We start from the raw sequence: 18207 nt of genomic DNA on the forward strand, positions 1-18207 counted from the left end.
TCGCCAGCGTTAGGCCGGGAGGGTTAGGGCTCTATTAAGTCCGGCCAGGGACGTCGCGACGTGAATTTGGAGTAAACCAAGGGGCTAAGTGCTAGAGTCAGTGAGAGAAGAGAATAGTGGAATGGACTGCGGTTCCATTTGTTTGGAACCCGAGGGCTCTTTTGCTTAATGTAGCGCGCGCGCGGGTTTTCCCTCCGTGGGCTGTGCCGCGCTGGCCCTCGCCAGTGAGCTGCACGAGTGCGCATGTGGGCATCGTGAGTTGGGCCGGGTCGCTCACGTGGGCCGCAGGTTAGAAATCAATTTCATCTTTCTAGTAAATTGCAAATGATTATTCGATTTAGTTTTCAAGAGGAACTTTGATAATTTGTAGTAAATTGTGTAGTTGTCCAAAAATAGTGAAACCAATTTTGTTAGGTTCATAAAAATACCATCTACTTGTTAGTGCAGTTAGATTACAGTTAGTTGTGACAATGGTAGGTTCATAAATGCAAACCAAAGAGCTTAGTATTATGTAGATTAATATATTGTGGAAAAGTGGTGATAGCTATAGCTATGAAAATTTTATAGTAGGCTCAATAGATTATTATGTACTTGCTGTAAATTTTATAGCCCTAGAGTGGGTTGATAAATAGAGTAGCTATTATCCTTACTTTATCATGTATAGCAGTAAATCAGCATTGGGAGTAAGAATACCGGTAGCTGCTATAATAATGTATGCCATACTTCATACTTGTTATTGGTAACTTAGTACCTTGGTCGATAGCACTAGCTCTAGTAGTTAGACAGATGTACTTTTATTTTAAGAGTGTTGTTGCTATATTACTAAGCATTGCATCATCATTTCATGCATATAGATCGCGAGCTGGTAGAATTCAGTGCCCATCGACGAACAGGAGTACGACGAAGTCATTGAGGAGTACGAGGAGGAGATCATCGTGCAGGAGCAAGCCTCGGAGCCTTTTAGAGCTGACTTTGCTGACCCATCGCCTGCCCAAGGTAATGCCCCGGTGCATAACCCCTATTTTAATTATCACTAAATATATATATCTATGATGTGCATTTAAGTTACAGACATTTTATGGAAACTACATGCATAAATATATCTACCCATGAGTCCTACTAGTATAGGTCGAGTAGTTGCTATGCTCAGGGAATTCGGTAGCATGAGTAACCTGCCGTTACTCACAAATAGATGATAAATATGATCACTCATGATAAAATGGTGGAAAGGAAAATGGTGACCAGACAGGGATATGGTTTGGGTACTGGTGGGTGTAAAGGGTTATGTCCTGCGGTCAACAGGGCATAGTTCGGTTACACTTTTTCCCTGTCTGTGTCAATTAAGGATCAGTCATTGCAAAAGGCATCATGGGCAAGTCACAAATTTATTATCCCGAGCACATACTTGGGTATGGGCGTAGGAAAGACTCGTTGCTCTCTTGTCGTGGATCCGACTCTTTCCGGACCGACTGATTGGAGGCAGGGATGGTGAAGGTCCTTGCATCGCACTGAGTCCGAGACTCAGGAGTGGGGGCTTAGAGTCCAAGTTTGGACGGGAACCTAGACACCCAGCACAGGAGGGTGATGGGTTAGTCCTGCTTGTGCCTGGGGTGCAAGCGGGGCGTGTGTTTTTGGGGTACCCAGCTAGGGGCATTGATTCGCAAATCACCAGGTGATCTGGTATGGCTTGTTTCGTGTCTAGCGCCGTAGTAAGAACTGAAAGATGAAAGGTGATGAAATGGAACTGATTGCTCAACTCTTGCTTGAAAGTAGAACATGTGCTTATATAGACTGGATAGATAATAACTTAATATAGCTAATAATAATAACATAAATAAGAACTCGCTATTAGTATTGCTTTCTACCAAAAGAAAACCAGCAAACCATAAAACTTATCATATTCATTGGAGTCGAGAAATTATTCCACTAGTCGAATAAGTCTTGCGAGTACATTGTGTATTCAGGGTTTATTTACCCCTGTTGCAGGTAATGCATGAGAAGTACCTTTGTGTGGAGGATTCTTCTGGTGGGCTCAGATGGATCCTCGCTCTTACCACTAGATGTTTATTTTAAATTTCGTTGTTTATCATTCTGCACTCTGATATTTGGTAGTGTAATAATCTAATTTTTAAGAAACTCTGATGTATGAAATGGACAAGTATTGTAACCCGTTCTCATTATTGAATCATTGGGAAAAATATGGATATTTCGGGTTCTCCTTTGGGGTGTGCTCGACGGATACCGCCCGCTGTAGCTTACTTTTGGGGTGCTTAGTGTCTGGTGGAAGACGAGCACCTCCGTAAGCGTGTTATTTTGGGCGGTTCTACCACAGCTGGTACTAGAGCCAATAATGGTTACGAGTTTCATCACTCTTTTTCAAAACCTAAAAATTTGACCAACAAAAGTTTTGTGAAAAGTAAGATGCGATTAAGTTAGTTAAATAAGTATAAGCCCTAGCAATATGGTCTATCTAGGATAGCGGCACTAGTTTTATCTAATCAGTTTTCTACAGGTACACTGACTTAAGTTGCGTAAGAAATCGCTTAGTATACGGAAAGTGAGTGTGCGATGTGCCAAAAATTTTACGAACGCCGCTATATTCCAGCTTGAGTGAACGTATAGGTCGAAGCATGCATCATGATAATAGCATCTTGCTTAAACTAAAATTTCCCCCTACACGTATAATTGGATTAGTATAGTGATAGGATTAATTAAAAGAATGCTTTCATTAAATGTGCTATCATTTCTCTAATCCCTTGCTTCTGATCAAGATGGTTGTTTTAATGGATGGTTCCTATCTCTTACAGATGAATCTAAGGTCCGAATGCGGGAGCACCAGTGCTGGGGCGGCTCACAGGCTTAGCGAGGGCCAAGGCGAGAGTGGCCAGGCCCATGAGCACAACAGGGAGAGCCATGGGGCTCCACTTCTGGCTTCTCCTCCTCTACCACTGCCGCCTTTGATGACTCACGCAGAGATGATGGTGGAGCTATTGGCTGCTCGCCAAGAGTCAGCCCGTGCCATGGAGATAATGGCACAAGCTATCGTGGGCTTCGCCCGCGAAGGCCACGGGGGCAACGGTGGAAACGGGGGTGGTGCTCGCTGTCCTGAGGGACCCTCCTCTTTCTAGGATTTCCTTAAGACCCACCTGCCCACTTTCACACCGATAGATGAGCCCCTAGATGCGGAGCATTGGCTTCGCATTCTAGAGCAGGAGTTTCTATTGCTCAACGTGGCCGACGAGCAGAAAGTGCGCTTTGCAGCACAGCAGTTATTGGGGTCCACAAGTGTATGGTGGGATACCTTCCACACCATGCAGTAGCCAGATCATCCGGCAACCTAGCAGGAGTTCACCACCGCATTTAGAGAGTTCTATATTCCTGTTGGTGTCATCAACCGGAAGCTGACTGAGTTCCTAGAGCTGCGCCAAGGGAGTATGATAGTGATGGACTATGTGAATAAGTTCAATCACTTGTCCCAGTATGCCGGCATTCATGTGGACACTGATGAGAAGAATAAGGATCGCTTCTTTCGTGGCCTCTCTTATATCCTTTAGGAGAAGCTATACACGGCGAACTATCAGACCTTCGGGGCACTAATGAATGCTACCATCACCATGGAGGGCTTGCAGTGGGATTCCTAGGTAGAGTGGAAGAGGAAGTAGGTGGCTGCAGGGTCTTCCAGCCACCCTCATACTCAGAAGGTACAGGGTTGTCCGATGGGGGCCCTATCAATCATCAGGCGGGACTTTGTTTCGGCAGCTCTAGCACACTTCTCAAACTTCTTCCACATAGTACCGTGCACCCACTCAGCAAGTGCAGCCCCAGTGGACTCAGGGACAGCAGGTCCCACCTCGCCAGGGATTTGGGAATAAGCCTGGCGCTTGCTTCAAATGTGGCAAAGATGGCCACTATGCCCGAGCATGTCCCTAGAACCAGCCAACTCAGTCTACTCAACCATCGGCGAACTCTAGGCTGGTCAAATGGACCGTAATCAAGAAGAAAGTGCCCAGCAGATCTAGACAGGTGCATTTCACAGATGCTAAGTAGATATTGTAGCAGGAATCGGTGATGGCTGGTATGTTTACCATCGATTCCCATCCAGCCTATGTGTTGTTCGATTCTGGTGCATCACATTCCTTTATGAGCATGGAATTTGTAGACCGGCACAACTTACCGCTTATGGCTATATCGTATGCCTATAGAAACCGTACTACGGGTTGGCAAATGTTCATCAATACCCGAACGGACACAGTAAGCTTGGTATTAGCCACCCATTCTTATCGCCTACAGTTGATGGTAATGCATGGGAAAGGCATTGATGCTATTCTTGGAATGAACTGGTTGCAGATGTATGGGGTAGTCTTGAATTTGAAGCGGAGAAGTGTCCAGTTGTGGCTTCCTTCTTTTGAGGATAGGATGTCTCTTCTAGTACCCTTAGATCCAGTCTTACCTATTGCTGCCCATGCTGAAGCCTCTCCTGATCTTACCCCCATCCCTATGGTATGTGAGTTTCTAGATGTTTTTCCTGAAGATCTTCCTGGGTTGCCACCGGATAGGGAGGTGGAATTCTCCATTGAGCTAGAGCCTAGTACTACTCCTATCTCCCGATGCCCATACCACATGGCTCCAAGGGAATTGGCTAGATGAAGAAGCAGCTAGAAGAGTTGATGGAAAAGGGTTTCATTCCGTCCTAGTTCTTCACCTATGGGGTTGCCCAGCCATTTTGTGAAGATGAAGGATGGCACTCTAGTGGATGTGTGTGGATTACCACCCTCTTAATGTGGTAACAGTTAAGAACAAGTATCCTTTAGCCCTGCATAGATACTTTGTTCGATCAACTAGCTGGTGCCAAGGTGTTCTCGAAGATTGACCTCCGATCAGGCTATCATCAGATCAAGATCATACCACATGATATACCAAAGATGACTTTTTCTACTAGGTATGGGTTGTATGAATACCTAGTGATGTCTTTTAGTCTCACCAATGCTCCTGCCTTCTTCATGTACCTGATGAATTTAGTCTTTATGCCAGAGCTGGAACAAGTTTGTGGTAGTATTCATTGATGATATCCTAATATATTCCAAGAATGATGAAGAGCATGCCCAACACCTTTGGATAGTACTAGCTCAACTAAGGGAGCACAAGTTGTATGCTAAATTAGCAAGTGCGAATTTTGGTTAGATCGAGTGCAGTTTTTGGGGCATGTGTTGACACGTGACGGCATTTTGGTAGATCCCAGCAAGGTGCGAGATGTGTTGGATTGGAAGTCTTCCAAGTCTATACATTAGATTCGTTAGTTCCTTGGTCTCGCTGGGTACTATCGGCATTTCATTCTAGATTTCTCCAAGATAGCTCAGCCAATGACCAAGCTGCTCCAAAAAGAAGCTAAGTTTGATTGGAGTCCTGCCTGTGAAAAAGCTTTCCAAGCTTTGAAAATATTTCTGACCACTACTCCTATGTTGGCCCAACCGAACATTGACCGACCCTTTGATGTATATTGTGATGCCTTGAAGATGGGTTTGGGGTGTGTGTTTATGCAAGATGGGCGTGTGATAGCTTATGCTTCGCGCCAACTGAAGAAGCACGAGGTGAATTACCCTACTCATGATTTAGAGCTGGCTGCTGTGGTCCACGCTCTGAAGATTTGGAGGCACTATCTGTTGGGCAACAAAGTGCATATCTTTATGGATCACAAGAGTCTCAAGTATATTTTCACTCAGTCCGAGCTGAATATGAGGCAAAGGAGATGGTTAGAATTGATAAAGGATTACAACTTGGAAGTCCATTATCATCTAGAAAGGCTAATGTAGTGGCTGATGCTTTGAGCCGAAAGTCATATCAGGTTGAGGAAACACCTTTGTCTCTCAACCACGTAGAGGTGTTGGCTCACATTGCATTGACCTCGGAATTGCTGGAGTAGATTATTCGGGAACGAAGGGAAGACCCCGAAAGAAATTCCCCACATCAAAAAATTGATTGCCGAAGGACTGTGGCCCTCACTTTAGTGTTGATGAGCATGGTGTAGTGAGATACAAGGATATGACTGGTGGTTCCATTCAGTGAGGAGCTAAGGAGGAGGATTTTGAGTGAAGCCCATCATTCAAAGTTGTCTATTCATCCTGGCAGCAACAAGATGTATCATGAATCTGTGCCTACTTGTACTGGTGGCCCAACATGAAGCAGGACATCACCCAGCACGTCATGGAGTGCGACACTTGTGGTAGAGTTATGGCAGATCATATGCATACTCCAGGATATTTGCAGCCTTTGCCCATTCCTGTGTGGAAATGGGAAGATATTTCCATGGATTTCATTGTGGGTTTACCCCGCACAACCAAGGGCTATAACTCTATCTGGGTCATTGTGGATCGTCTCACTAAGTCTGCTCATTTTATTCGGTGAAGGTTTCATATATAGCCAGGAAGTATGCTGAGATATACTTTGATCGGATTGTGACCCTACACGGAGTTCCCCTTACTATCATCTCTGATAGGGGATCTATTTTTGTCTCTTGTTTCTAGGAGCAGCTCTAGGAGTGTCTTGGGACTAGTCTCCTCCACTAGTTCAGCCTATCACCCCTAGATTGATGGCCAAACAGAAAGGGTGAACCAGGTGCTCGAGGACATGTTGAGAGCTTGTGCCAGTTTCTTTTCCTGAGAAGTGGGATGAATGTCTAAATTAGCTGAATTCTCTTACAATAATAGCTACCAAGAAAGCATCTACATGGCACCATTTGAAGCTCTATATGGAAGAAAGTGTAGGACACCACTCAACTAGGGTTGAAGTGGGAGACCATGGGTACTTTGGGCCTAAATTCATCAAAGAGGCTCGAGAGCAAGTAGGCATTATTAGGAGTCACTTGAAGGCAGCTCAAAGTCGATAGAAGGCTTATGCAGACAAGCGAAGAAGGCCTTTGGAATTTGAAGTTGGGGATTATGTGTACCTCAAGGTGTCTCCTATGAGAGGGGTGCATCGTTTTGGTATCCATGGAAAGCTACCCCCCCTGATATGTGGGTCCTTATTAGGTGTTGGAGCAGTGTGGCCCTTGTTGCTTATCGTCTCCAGCTTCCCGATATCTTATTTGCGGTACACAATATGTTTGATGTATCTCAGTTGAAGAGATGTTTATGGGTTCCTGATGAAGCTGTGGAAATTGAAGGGCTTCCCCTCTAGCCAGATTTGACTTATGTTGAGCACCCTATCAAAATCCTAGATGAAAAAGAAAGAGTAACCAGAAACAGTGTGGTAAAGTTCTATAAAGTGCAATGGCAAAATCATTTAGAGGATGAGGCCACGTGGGAGCAAGAGAGTTACCTATTGAAGTATTACCCCCCACCTCCTTTCTAGTTCGGATAGTTAGTTGCTGCGTCGAAATGTAATTCCTATCTCCTTCTCACACTAGGCACAGGAAATCTCGGGTCGAGATTTTATTTTAGGGGGGTAGATTTGTAACACCCTCGGTGTTATATTGTGCAGTTCTTGCTAAAACACTGCATGAGCATCATACTTGTTTGTACATTGGTGTAATATAGGTTATAAATCAACGTACGACACTTGAAACATTCATCTAAAACAAGAAACATTTTAGGTCACTCGATATCGTTTAGTATTCTAAATGCATTTTTATCGGACGGAAATGCTACGACACGCATCGACGGAACGTAGTAAAGTTGGCAGTACGAACTTCATAAGCGATGATAAATACGTGTGGTCGAGGACAGGGTCTGCTAGCTAGTGTATCGAGTGGCTTGGGAATGGGATTCGACACGAAATCGTTCGAGGTTTAGTCATTTCGCGTTAAGTCCGAAAATGGGTCGACGAAGCCATGTTCGACAATTTTCGTAGAACAATCAGGTTAAGAAGTGGCAAGACATTTTGGCTTAGCTTGATAGCCCTATGTACCCTCTTGAGGATAGAAGAGCTGGTTTAGCTATGGGATCATCGGGTAGGATTTTTCAACAGCTTTAAAAAGCGTGCAAGTAACCTGTTTTGAACGAAGCCAGCGCTGGCCGCGGTCACTGCCTCTGCTCGGCCTGGCACCACTACTGGCCGCACAGTGCATGCTGTCACGCCAGCCGTGTCCTCACCGCCATGCCTATGCAAGCGCGTCCGCTCACGTGGCCCCTGTGCTGCTGGCCACAGTCTTCTACCGCACGCTCTGGCACAGCTCGCACATGCCGCACGCTGCTCGCCGTCGTCGCCTTGCGCTGGCTGCTCGGCCTTCACTGCCATCGGTCCACATAGCTATTATGCGCCTGGCTCATGACTCGCACACACACGCGTAATAGGGCCAGCGGGCCTGGATGCCCTGCCCTTCCATCACGTCCGCCTGCGTCACTGCTCGTCGTCGCGTCGGCCGGCGTGTTTGGCTCGTCTGAACCGATGTCGCCACTCGCCCGAGCACGCTCACGCGCCCTGCCTGCACGGCCGCTATTGCCGTTGACACTTCGGCTGCACGCACGTGGCCTTGCCCGCCTAACTTCGTAGTCCCGTCCTCGCTTCGCGCCACACCGCTCTGCAGTTCCTAGACATGCCAGCCTCTGCGGTGCAGTGTCGTGCCGTCCTCACCTTGCATGTCGTGGAGCTACGGTCGAGCATCGGAGTGTCGAACTCGTGCGCACGTCTGAGGGTCGCATTGATGTCCAGCGGCATGCCAAGCCCGCTGCTGTTGCAGTCATACGTTGTTAGGGCCTCAGTTGGAGTTTTCCCCACCGTCGAATCCATTTAGCCGAAACACCGTCGCTCACCAAATTGGCCAAGGTGTAGTCCATCCCTTTCCAATTCACCGTGCACCCTAATAGCTAGCGTAGTTAGCTTCTATTTGGAGTCATCTCGACGGGCTGCTTTCCTACGGTGAGGTAATAGGGAGAATTTTCCCCTAGGTGGGCCGCCATGGCCGGCGAGACGAGTCTCGGCCTAGGGCGCTGCTCCTTGCTCTTTTGTTTCAATCGAGCATGGCTGTTGCCTTCCCTTGACTCGTTTGCCTCACCCGTGCAGTGGCTCTGCCGACAGTGCTGCAGGTCGCCGGGAACGTCTTCTCTGCGACCGACGTGAACTAGGACCACCTCGCGCTCGTGGCCAGCCCATTGCAGTTCCTCGCGGCTTCGCCCAGCCCATCTGTCACACCGCTGGTGAGGTCCTCTTGCTCCTAGGGTAGTTGGTTGACTCAATTAGGGCCGAGGTTCATCAGAGTGCGTGGCCGTCCCCGGCGGACGTAGGTAGATGCCATTTTCGTGGCCAACGCGCTAGAATGTAGTAGCGGTTCAATTAGGACTTCTACATTGCTTAACGCAGTTCGTAGATGGTTAAGGAGTATCGGTTGCGGTGTTAGGCAAGGTTTATTCACCGGCATCGGCGCCACCGTGGCCAAACACTGCCGTGGTGCGTGGCCATGCCTCTATGCATCACCAACCGGGCTATTTAGTACCTCTATCGGATGCGCTTGGGTTGAGGATTGTCGCGGTGGTATGAGTCGAGGCCGTGGAGGTGCGTGCTCGCCGGCATTAGGCTGGGAGGGTCACGGCTCTGTTAAGTCTGTCCAGGGACGTCGCGACGTGAATTTGCAGTAAACCAAGGGGCTAAGTGCTAGAGGCAGTGAGAGAAGGGAATAGTGGAATGGACTGCTGTTCCATTTGTTTGGAACCCGAGGGCTCTTTTGCTTAATGTAGCGTGCGCATGGGTTTTCCCTCCGTGGGTCGCTGGCTCGCGTGGGCCGTGCTGTGCTGGGCCTCGTCGGTGAGCTACGCGAGTGTGCGCGTGGGCATCGTGAGTTGGGCCAGGTCGCTCGCGTGGGCCGCAGGTTAGAAAGCAGTTTCATCTTTTCCAGTAAATTGCAAATGATTATTCGATTTAGTTTTCAGGCCAAACTTTGATAATTTATAGTAAATTGTGTAGTTGTCCAAAAATAGTGAAACCAATTTTGTTAGGTTCACAAAAATACCATCTACTTGTTAGTGTAGTTAGATTATAGTTAGCTATAACAATGATAGGTTCATAAATGCAAACTAAAGAGCTTAGGGGTGTTTGGTTCTTTAGTCGCTCCTAAAATTCATGTCACATCGAATGTTTAGATACTAATAAAGATCTTTAAATATAGATTAATTACAAAACCAATTACATATATGGATGCTAATTTGCGAGATGATTTTTTAAGCCTAATTAATCTGTCATTAGCACATGTTTACTGTAGCACCACGTTGTCAAATCATGGACTAATTAGGCTTAAAAGATTGTCTCGTAAATTAGTCGCAAGTTGTGTAATTAGTTTTATAATTAGTCTATATTTAATACTCCATACATGTGTCTAAATATTCGATGTGACAGGAATTTTAGGAAGACCTTATAGAAACCAACAGGGCCTTAGTATTATATAGATTAATATTTGTAGGAATATTTGTAGAAAAGTGGTGATAGCTATAGCTATGAAAATTTTACAGTAGACTCACTAGATTATTATGTACTTGCTGTAAATTTTATAGCCCTAGAGTGGGTTGATAAATAGAATAGCTATTATCCTTGCTTGATCATGTATAGCGTAAATCAGCATTGGGAGTAAGAATACCGGTAGCTGCTATAATAATATATGCCATACTTCATACTTGTTATTGGTAACTTAGTACCTTGGTCGGTAGCACTAGCTCAGTAGTTAGATAGATGTACTTTTATCTTAAGAGTGTTGTTGCTATATTACTAAGCATTGCATCATCATTTCATGCATATAGATCGCGAGCTGATAGAATTCGTGCCCATCGACGAACAGGAGTACGATGAAGTCATTGAGGAGTACAAAGAGAAGATCCTTGTGTAGGTTCAAGCCCCGAAGCCTTTTGGAGCTGACTATGCTGACCCGTCGCCTGCCCTTTTGGAGCTGACTTTTGGGCGGGGATGGTGGAGGTCCTTGCACCGCACTGTATCCGGGACTTAGGAGTGGGGGCTTGGAGTCCAAGTTTAGACGGGGACCCGGACACCTAGGATAGAAGGGTGATGGGTTAGTCCTGCTTGTGCCTGAGGTGCAAGCGGGGCGTGTGTTTTCGGGGTACCCAGCTGGGGGCATTGATTCGTGAATCATCGGGCGATCCGGTATGGCTTGTTTCGTGTCTAGCATCGTAGTAAGAACTGAAAGATGAAAGGTGATGAAATGGAACTTATTGCTCAACTCTTGCTTGAAAGTAGAACATGTGCTTATATAGACTAGATAGATAATAACTTAATACGGCTGATAATAATAACATAAATAAGGATTCACTATTAGTATTGCTTTCTGCCAAAAGAAAACCAGCAAACCATAAAGCTTATCATATTCCTTGGAGTCGGGAAATTATTCCCACTAGTCGGATAAGTCTTACGAGTACATTGTGTACTCAGGGTTTATTTACCCCTGTTGCAGGTAATGCATGAGAAGTACCTTTGTGTGGAGGATTCTTCTGGTGGGCTCAGACGGATCGTCGTTCTTACCGCTAGATGTTTATTTTAAATTTCGTTGTTTATCATTACACACTCTGACATTTGGTAATGTAATAATGTATTTTTAAGAAACTCTGATGTATGAAATAGACAAGTATTGTAACTCATTCTCATTATTGAATCCTTAGGAAAAAATGTGGATCTTTCGGATTCTCCCTTGGGGTGTGCCCGACGGATATCGCCCGCTGTAGCTTACTTTCGGGGTGCTTAGTGTCTGGTGAAAGACGAGCACCTCCGTTAGCGTGTTATTTCGGGCGGTTCTGCCATAGGTCACTCGTGCCATAGCGCCCCACCATGGCCAGTGCGTGCCCAGCTACGGCTACATGCAGGACCATCCCCGCACGCGCTGGCTGCCTACGTGCGTTCCGCCTGTCTTATCTGGTTGCCGCCGGAGGCTCTGCTCGAGTTGAGGTCACTGACCAACTGTGAGGCAAGCACGGCGCGGCTCTTTGACTTCTTCGATGCGGTGGCGGGGTACGGCGCGGGAGGTGTTCTAGTAGTGGGGGCCACGACGACATGCGTGGTTTGCACAGTCGACGGACGCGACGAGCAGAGAGCCGGCGGGCAGCGCGACGCCGACGACCAGTTCGGTGTACGGGTGAGTACAGGTCGGGGAAGCCTCCACCGCTGTATCCTGCCCCTGTCCGCGCGTTGAGGACAATACGACCGTGCACGACCTCGGGCCTCGGCCTCGCCGGACATTGGCCTAGTGGCCCTGCAGCTTCGCTGGGTCGCTCACCAGCCCCGCGTGCGTCGCCCACTTCGACGTCATGCACTGCGCGTCCAGGCTAGCATGGACGTGCGACATCACGCTCTCACCGGACACGAGCAGATGCTTGCGGTGGTTCCATGCGAAGCTGGAGGACTCAATGGTGTATGTGTCGTTCAACACGCTAGGTCATCGGCGGCATTCGAGGAGTCGGAGATACCCAACGGGTTCGCAGAACTGATGGTGCGCGGCGCCGCTACTCTGGTCCTCCAGGAGTCTCCCCTCGGTGCCGATGCAGATCGTGGGGCAGATCCCCGTGGGGACCCCGAGCGCACTCCTACGCCATCCTTCTCGAGGGCTGCGAGGCTGTCGTCAAGCCCGCGGAGGTCACGCTCTGATGCGGTGCGTCCGTGCAAGCGCGTCGGCGATGAGCCCTCGGGCGCGCACCGCTTGGCCCCGCGTGAGGTGCACGAAGCCATGGCTGCCGAGGAACACGTCGTCGAGGAACCCGTACCCCATCAGGCGGCATCCTCGGCCATCTCGTGCAGTGGTGGATGACCTGAGACCGAATCAAGGCGCTTCGAGGTTCGAGGCCGCCGGGGAGGAGGAGGGCGGCCGCTTCAAGGTGCGTGGGCACTCGCGGCCGCGCCGCTCACGCGCACGCCACCGCGGGCGTTCGCCGCTGCTCTGCCTCGCGCGTTGGCTGCCGCGGCCGAGCGCTCCTCCGTCACGAGCGGGGCTTATTCTAATGGAGGACGCCGGAACTTAACGTCCATACACGTTGCCGTAGTAATACGTGTCTAACCATTGGAAGATGTAGAAAATGACATGGACGAGCGAGAGTTGAAATTATAATTGCAGTTCTTTAAATAGGTGAATTGTAATGGCGTATTTTCAAATTTACAGAATTGTAATAGAAAGGATAAAAATCCCTATTAATTTATGCGAGGTGCCGTTATAGGGCACACACTTATGGTCTTTTTTAGCTCTTTTTACATACTATGTGGCGTGCCCGTGTGTTGCTACGGGATAGCTAACATTTTGTACTAAAAACACATGGATCGCACGATAAGATAATAATACTGTAAAAATTAAATACCAACGTTAAAGTGACATTTAATCCCAAAAGCAAAGTTTATGAATTTAACACAATCACAGAGTGTGCGGCGTCGCAGGCTCACAAACTCTACTTTATAGACATTTCCGTGATGCGGTTAAGATAATGTTTTATATTGGCAGGAAGAAATCTTCGATATCCATTTCTTTCGTGCTCACAAACTAATGACCCTGGTGCAACAATGAAAAATACAAAGGAGCTATCCTCCTGAATGTGTGGAACCAACGCCACTACGATCGTGCCATCCCACGACCACTGGTATGGTGTTGTTTGGCACTATTGTTCATTATTATCGCTAACTTGTTTCGTTGGTTTTATTCAAGCAATTTATGTTTGTAATTATGCAGGTGTTAATTCGGTTGATCCCACATTGGCACATGAGAAAAGTGGAAAAAGTCGACAAAACTCATGGTTTTGAGAACATACACGTGTAATAGTTATGAATGCCCGTACGTTGCAACGGAAAAAATAATACCACGATAATATATGTCCGAATGTGTGTTTACTATTACTCAAAAAAGAGTTCAGAATATTAATATTACACGAGTTTTAGTAAAGGACAGACAATTAAAATATTACTCAAGTTTTGGTATGAAATATACATTACACATTTCCTAGTGTCGCCTGCACTTCTGTACCACCACTCGCCTCCCCGGCTCCCCTTATCGCCGATTGGCAGCGCTACTCCTTGCCGACTTCCCCACTCCCCTTCCCAGGGCCTGTTCGGCAGGACTGAAAAATAAGCCAAAACACTGTTCCAGCTGATTGTTGTGAAAGAAAAACACTGTTCTGGCGACAGGACTGAAAAATAAGCCAAAACATTGTTCCAGCTGATTGGTGTGAAAGAAAAACACTGTTCTAGCTGAAAACATTGTTCACGTGAACAGTGATTCGTGAGGGGCTGGCCAGCCAGCCAGCCACCCTCCAGCCACCAGTGATGCTCCTTCCCTTCCTCCACATGTTTATAGCCAATCGTCATCATTACAGCAGTGTTAATGGAGCATATACAATTAATGTTAAATAAAGCATATAATTTAAGAATGGCGGGCCTGATGCAAGCGGTAGAGTCTTACCGCCTGTGACCGGAAGGTCTCAGGTTCGAGTCGTGGTCTCCTCGAATTGCACAGGCGATGGTAAGACTTACCACTAACACCCTTCCTCAGACCCCACACAGAGGGGGAGCTCTCTGCACTGGGTACGCCCCCCTTTAAAGCATATAATTTAAGTTTTTCTTTGAAATCAAAGCAAACAAATTCATTCATAATAGCCATGTTCGCTACGACTAGGGATGAAAACGGATCGGATACGGACGGATATCACCGATATTACATTTGTTTTCATATTTTTGTTCGGATTTGGATTCGAATACGGATAGTGTCAACTATGTCGGATAGGATACGATTGGATATCGACATCATAAATATGCGATTTGAGTATTCGGATACGGATACGGTATCGGATGTTGGATATCCAGACTCGGATACGGACAGATCTCAACCCTTCTAAACGGATTCGGTTTCGAATACGGTCGGAAAATATCCGTACCGTTTTCATCTATAGCTACGACACTATTTTACTATATTTTGCCTATAATGTGTTTAAGATATTATTGTAGGCTTGCAAGAATTAAGAATCTATAGGAATTCCCTTCATACATCAATAAATCCATAAATAGACAAAAAAAAGTTCTTGCCCAACAAACATTCAATTAGAGAAGGTGGTAAGATCCTCAAGTTATAATGAAAAGCTACATTGTATTCCTCTTTGAAACATTCTTCACTAATTAACTAAGAAAAAAAAGCAGAAAATGTATGGCTAGCTAGCAGGTACAAATAGGCATTTTCATTTTTTTTTTTTTTTTTTTTTTTTTTTTGCGAATAGGCATTTTCATATTATTACAACTAACTAACTAAGGATGATCAATATACTTGAAACTGGCAGGTAGCATTTCTAGGCAGCTAAAACTGAAACATGACCCTGATGCTGCTGCTGACGCTCTCATCAGTTATGATGCAGCGCTGAAGTTCCAGCTCATCGGCCAGTCCTGTGGATCCATCAATCCTTGTCCCTGCTTAGCACGAGCAATTCAGAAGCAAGAAATGCTATGTACAAAAGATAAACAGAAGCCTACTGCAGAAGACGTAGCCCCGCAGATGACCTTCTTGGGCTCTAAATAGAGGCAGCCTCATTAGGCTCTGTGCACCAGAGAAGTAGTAAAATGAAGTGTGGTTTCATTCTTAAAAAAAGGCAGGAAAAAGATACTGCTAAGAACTTGTAAATTTATTGCAGAGAACAGCAACCTTTTATACTGCAGAGAACAACATCTATAGTACATTTCATAGCTAAGCAATCTTGCACCACAATGCAGCATCGTTTTTTTAAAAAAATACTACCATTTTGAGGGCAAAGAGCAATGCTGGACGAGCAATATATTGGTGAGGAAACTAAACAGGCGCGACGTGGATATGAACTACTCTGAACGCAGGCTGACAAATGCTCCAAGTCATGAAGTCAAAGACAGTATCAGCAGCTCTGAAGACTGACCGCTATCACCTATCAGAATGAATGTAGATGCAGTGCAAGAAACACCAAACACAAGCAGCACTACAACAAGCATGCAGTTAACATCAGCACTCGGGAACAGACCTCGTGGAGTCCCTGTGACAGTGATTCAGCCTCACGAACTCTGAAAGTCTGAAACCATTTGACACACACTCTGAATAGTGGACTGGTGAAGCTAAACAGGCTTCAAACTCTGGCAATCAATCCTATTACCTATGAATCCTGTTTGAATTCTTGCAAACACTGCACAATGGAAGGACTGGCTCAAGCAAGCAATAAAGCATCTCCAGTGATTCAAGGAAATACCCATCCAAAAACTCTAAATTCCTTTCATGCTTCAAATCAAACTGAGTTCACTTTTATCTACTCAGATCATCTAGAGTGGTACAACTATTTTTATGTTTCAGAAAGTAAGACCATAAGAGAAGCTGCTCTCTGCAATTGACATGGTCAAACATGAGATTCCTAGGATTATGAACTGAAGTCCACCAACAGTTGACGCGCTATGATGCAATTTAAGCTTGCAGATTGTTGTCACCTACAATGCAAATATTATGAATAACCTACAACAACAACAACAACAACAAAGCCTTTAAGTCCCAAACAAGTTGGGGTAGGCTAGAGTTGAAACCCATCAGAAGCAATCAAGGTTCAGGCACGTGAATAGCTGTCTTCCAAGCACTCCTATCTAAGGCTAAGTCTTTGGGTATATTCCATCCTTTCAAGTCTCCTTTTATTGCCTCTACCCAAGTTAACTTCGGTCTTCCTCTGCCTCTCTTCACGTTACTGTCCTGGCTTAGGATTCCGCTACGCACCGGTGCATCTGGAGGTCTCCGTTGCACATGTCCAAACCATCTCAACCGGTGTTGGACAAGCTTTTCTTCAATTGGCGCTACCCCTAATCTCTCACGTATATCATCATTCCGAACTCGATCCTTTCTTGTATGACCGCAAATCCAACGCAACATACGCATTTCCGCGACACTTAGCTGTTGAACATGTCGTCTTTTCGTAGGCCAACATTCTGCACCATACAACATAGCAGGTCTAATCGCCGTCCTATAAAACTTGCCTTTTAGCTTCTGTGGTACCCTTTTGTCGCATAGGACACCAGACACTTGCCGCCACTTCATCCACCCTGCTTTGATTCTATGGCTAACATCTTCATCAATATCCCCGTCCCTCTGTAGCATTGATCCTAAATATCGAAAGGTATCCTTCCTAGGCACTACTTGACCTTCCAAACTAACATCTTCCTCCTCCCGAGTAGTAGTGCCGAAATCACATCTCATATACTCAGTTTTAGTTCTACTGAGTCTAAAACCTTTGGACTCCAAAGTCTCCCGCCATAACTCCAGTTTCTGGTTCACTCCTGTCCGGCTTTCATCAACTAGCACTACATCGTCCGCGAAAAGCATACACCAAGGGATGTCCCCTTGTATGTCCCTTGTGACCTCATCCATCACTAAAGCAAACAAATAAGGGCTCAAAGCTGACCCTTGATGTAGTCCTACAATGCATTATTTAATCTCCAATGTTAAAATAATGGGAATCCCCATAAAAGGCTGGTCTGATAGCATGCATAGAGTAGACCAGCTAACATGTAAAAAAAAGGGCGTACCCAGTGCAGAGAGCTCCCGCTCTGTGCGGGGTCTGGGGAAGGGTCGCCAGTGCAATGCGAGGAGACCACGACTCGAACCCGGGACCTTCCGGTCACAGGCGGTAAGACTCTACCGCTTGCACCAGGCCCGCCCTTCAGACCAGCTAACATGTGAGGAAAATAATAACGATCCTTGGTTTTTTAGAATGAAAGCTACTATAATGTTTTGAATATATTTTACTCATTTTTAAAATCATAAAATCCATATTCATGTCAGACCAGCAGACTTGGTTCCAAAACAAATGGCAAGACAAGCAACTAACAAAACTGTACCATTTAAAAAAATCAACAGGAAATGCTCTGACTGGAGAATTGAAAAATGAAAGTAAGTAGTTCTCTTTAGTGTGCCATCACCAGTAACATATAAGGAAAACACCAGACATACAAATTGCAGTGAATTTCATCGTCCATGTGGATATTCAAGTAACTATTTTCATCCTCCCTTTAGCTATTAAAGACATAAGTGAAAATCCCTGGTCGACTGTAGTAGGTGGGTTCCTGAAAGATTGGCAAAAAGGATAATGTCTGGAAACACATAAGGATATTGGGCCATTTTTTAGGAAATTTATGTGCTACCTTGACGATGATTTCACATGAGTGAACCTGAGGCCCGTTAGTTACTGAACTGCTGCTCAATGCATTCTCTAAGATAAGACAGTGAAATGAAAGAAATACAGAACCATGTACACCACTGCA

Source organism: Miscanthus floridulus, chromosome 8 (genome assembly GCF_019320115.1).
Source record: "Miscanthus floridulus cultivar M001 chromosome 8, ASM1932011v1, whole genome shotgun sequence".
Lineage (NCBI taxonomy): Eukaryota > Viridiplantae > Streptophyta > Magnoliopsida > Poales > Poaceae > Miscanthus > Miscanthus floridulus.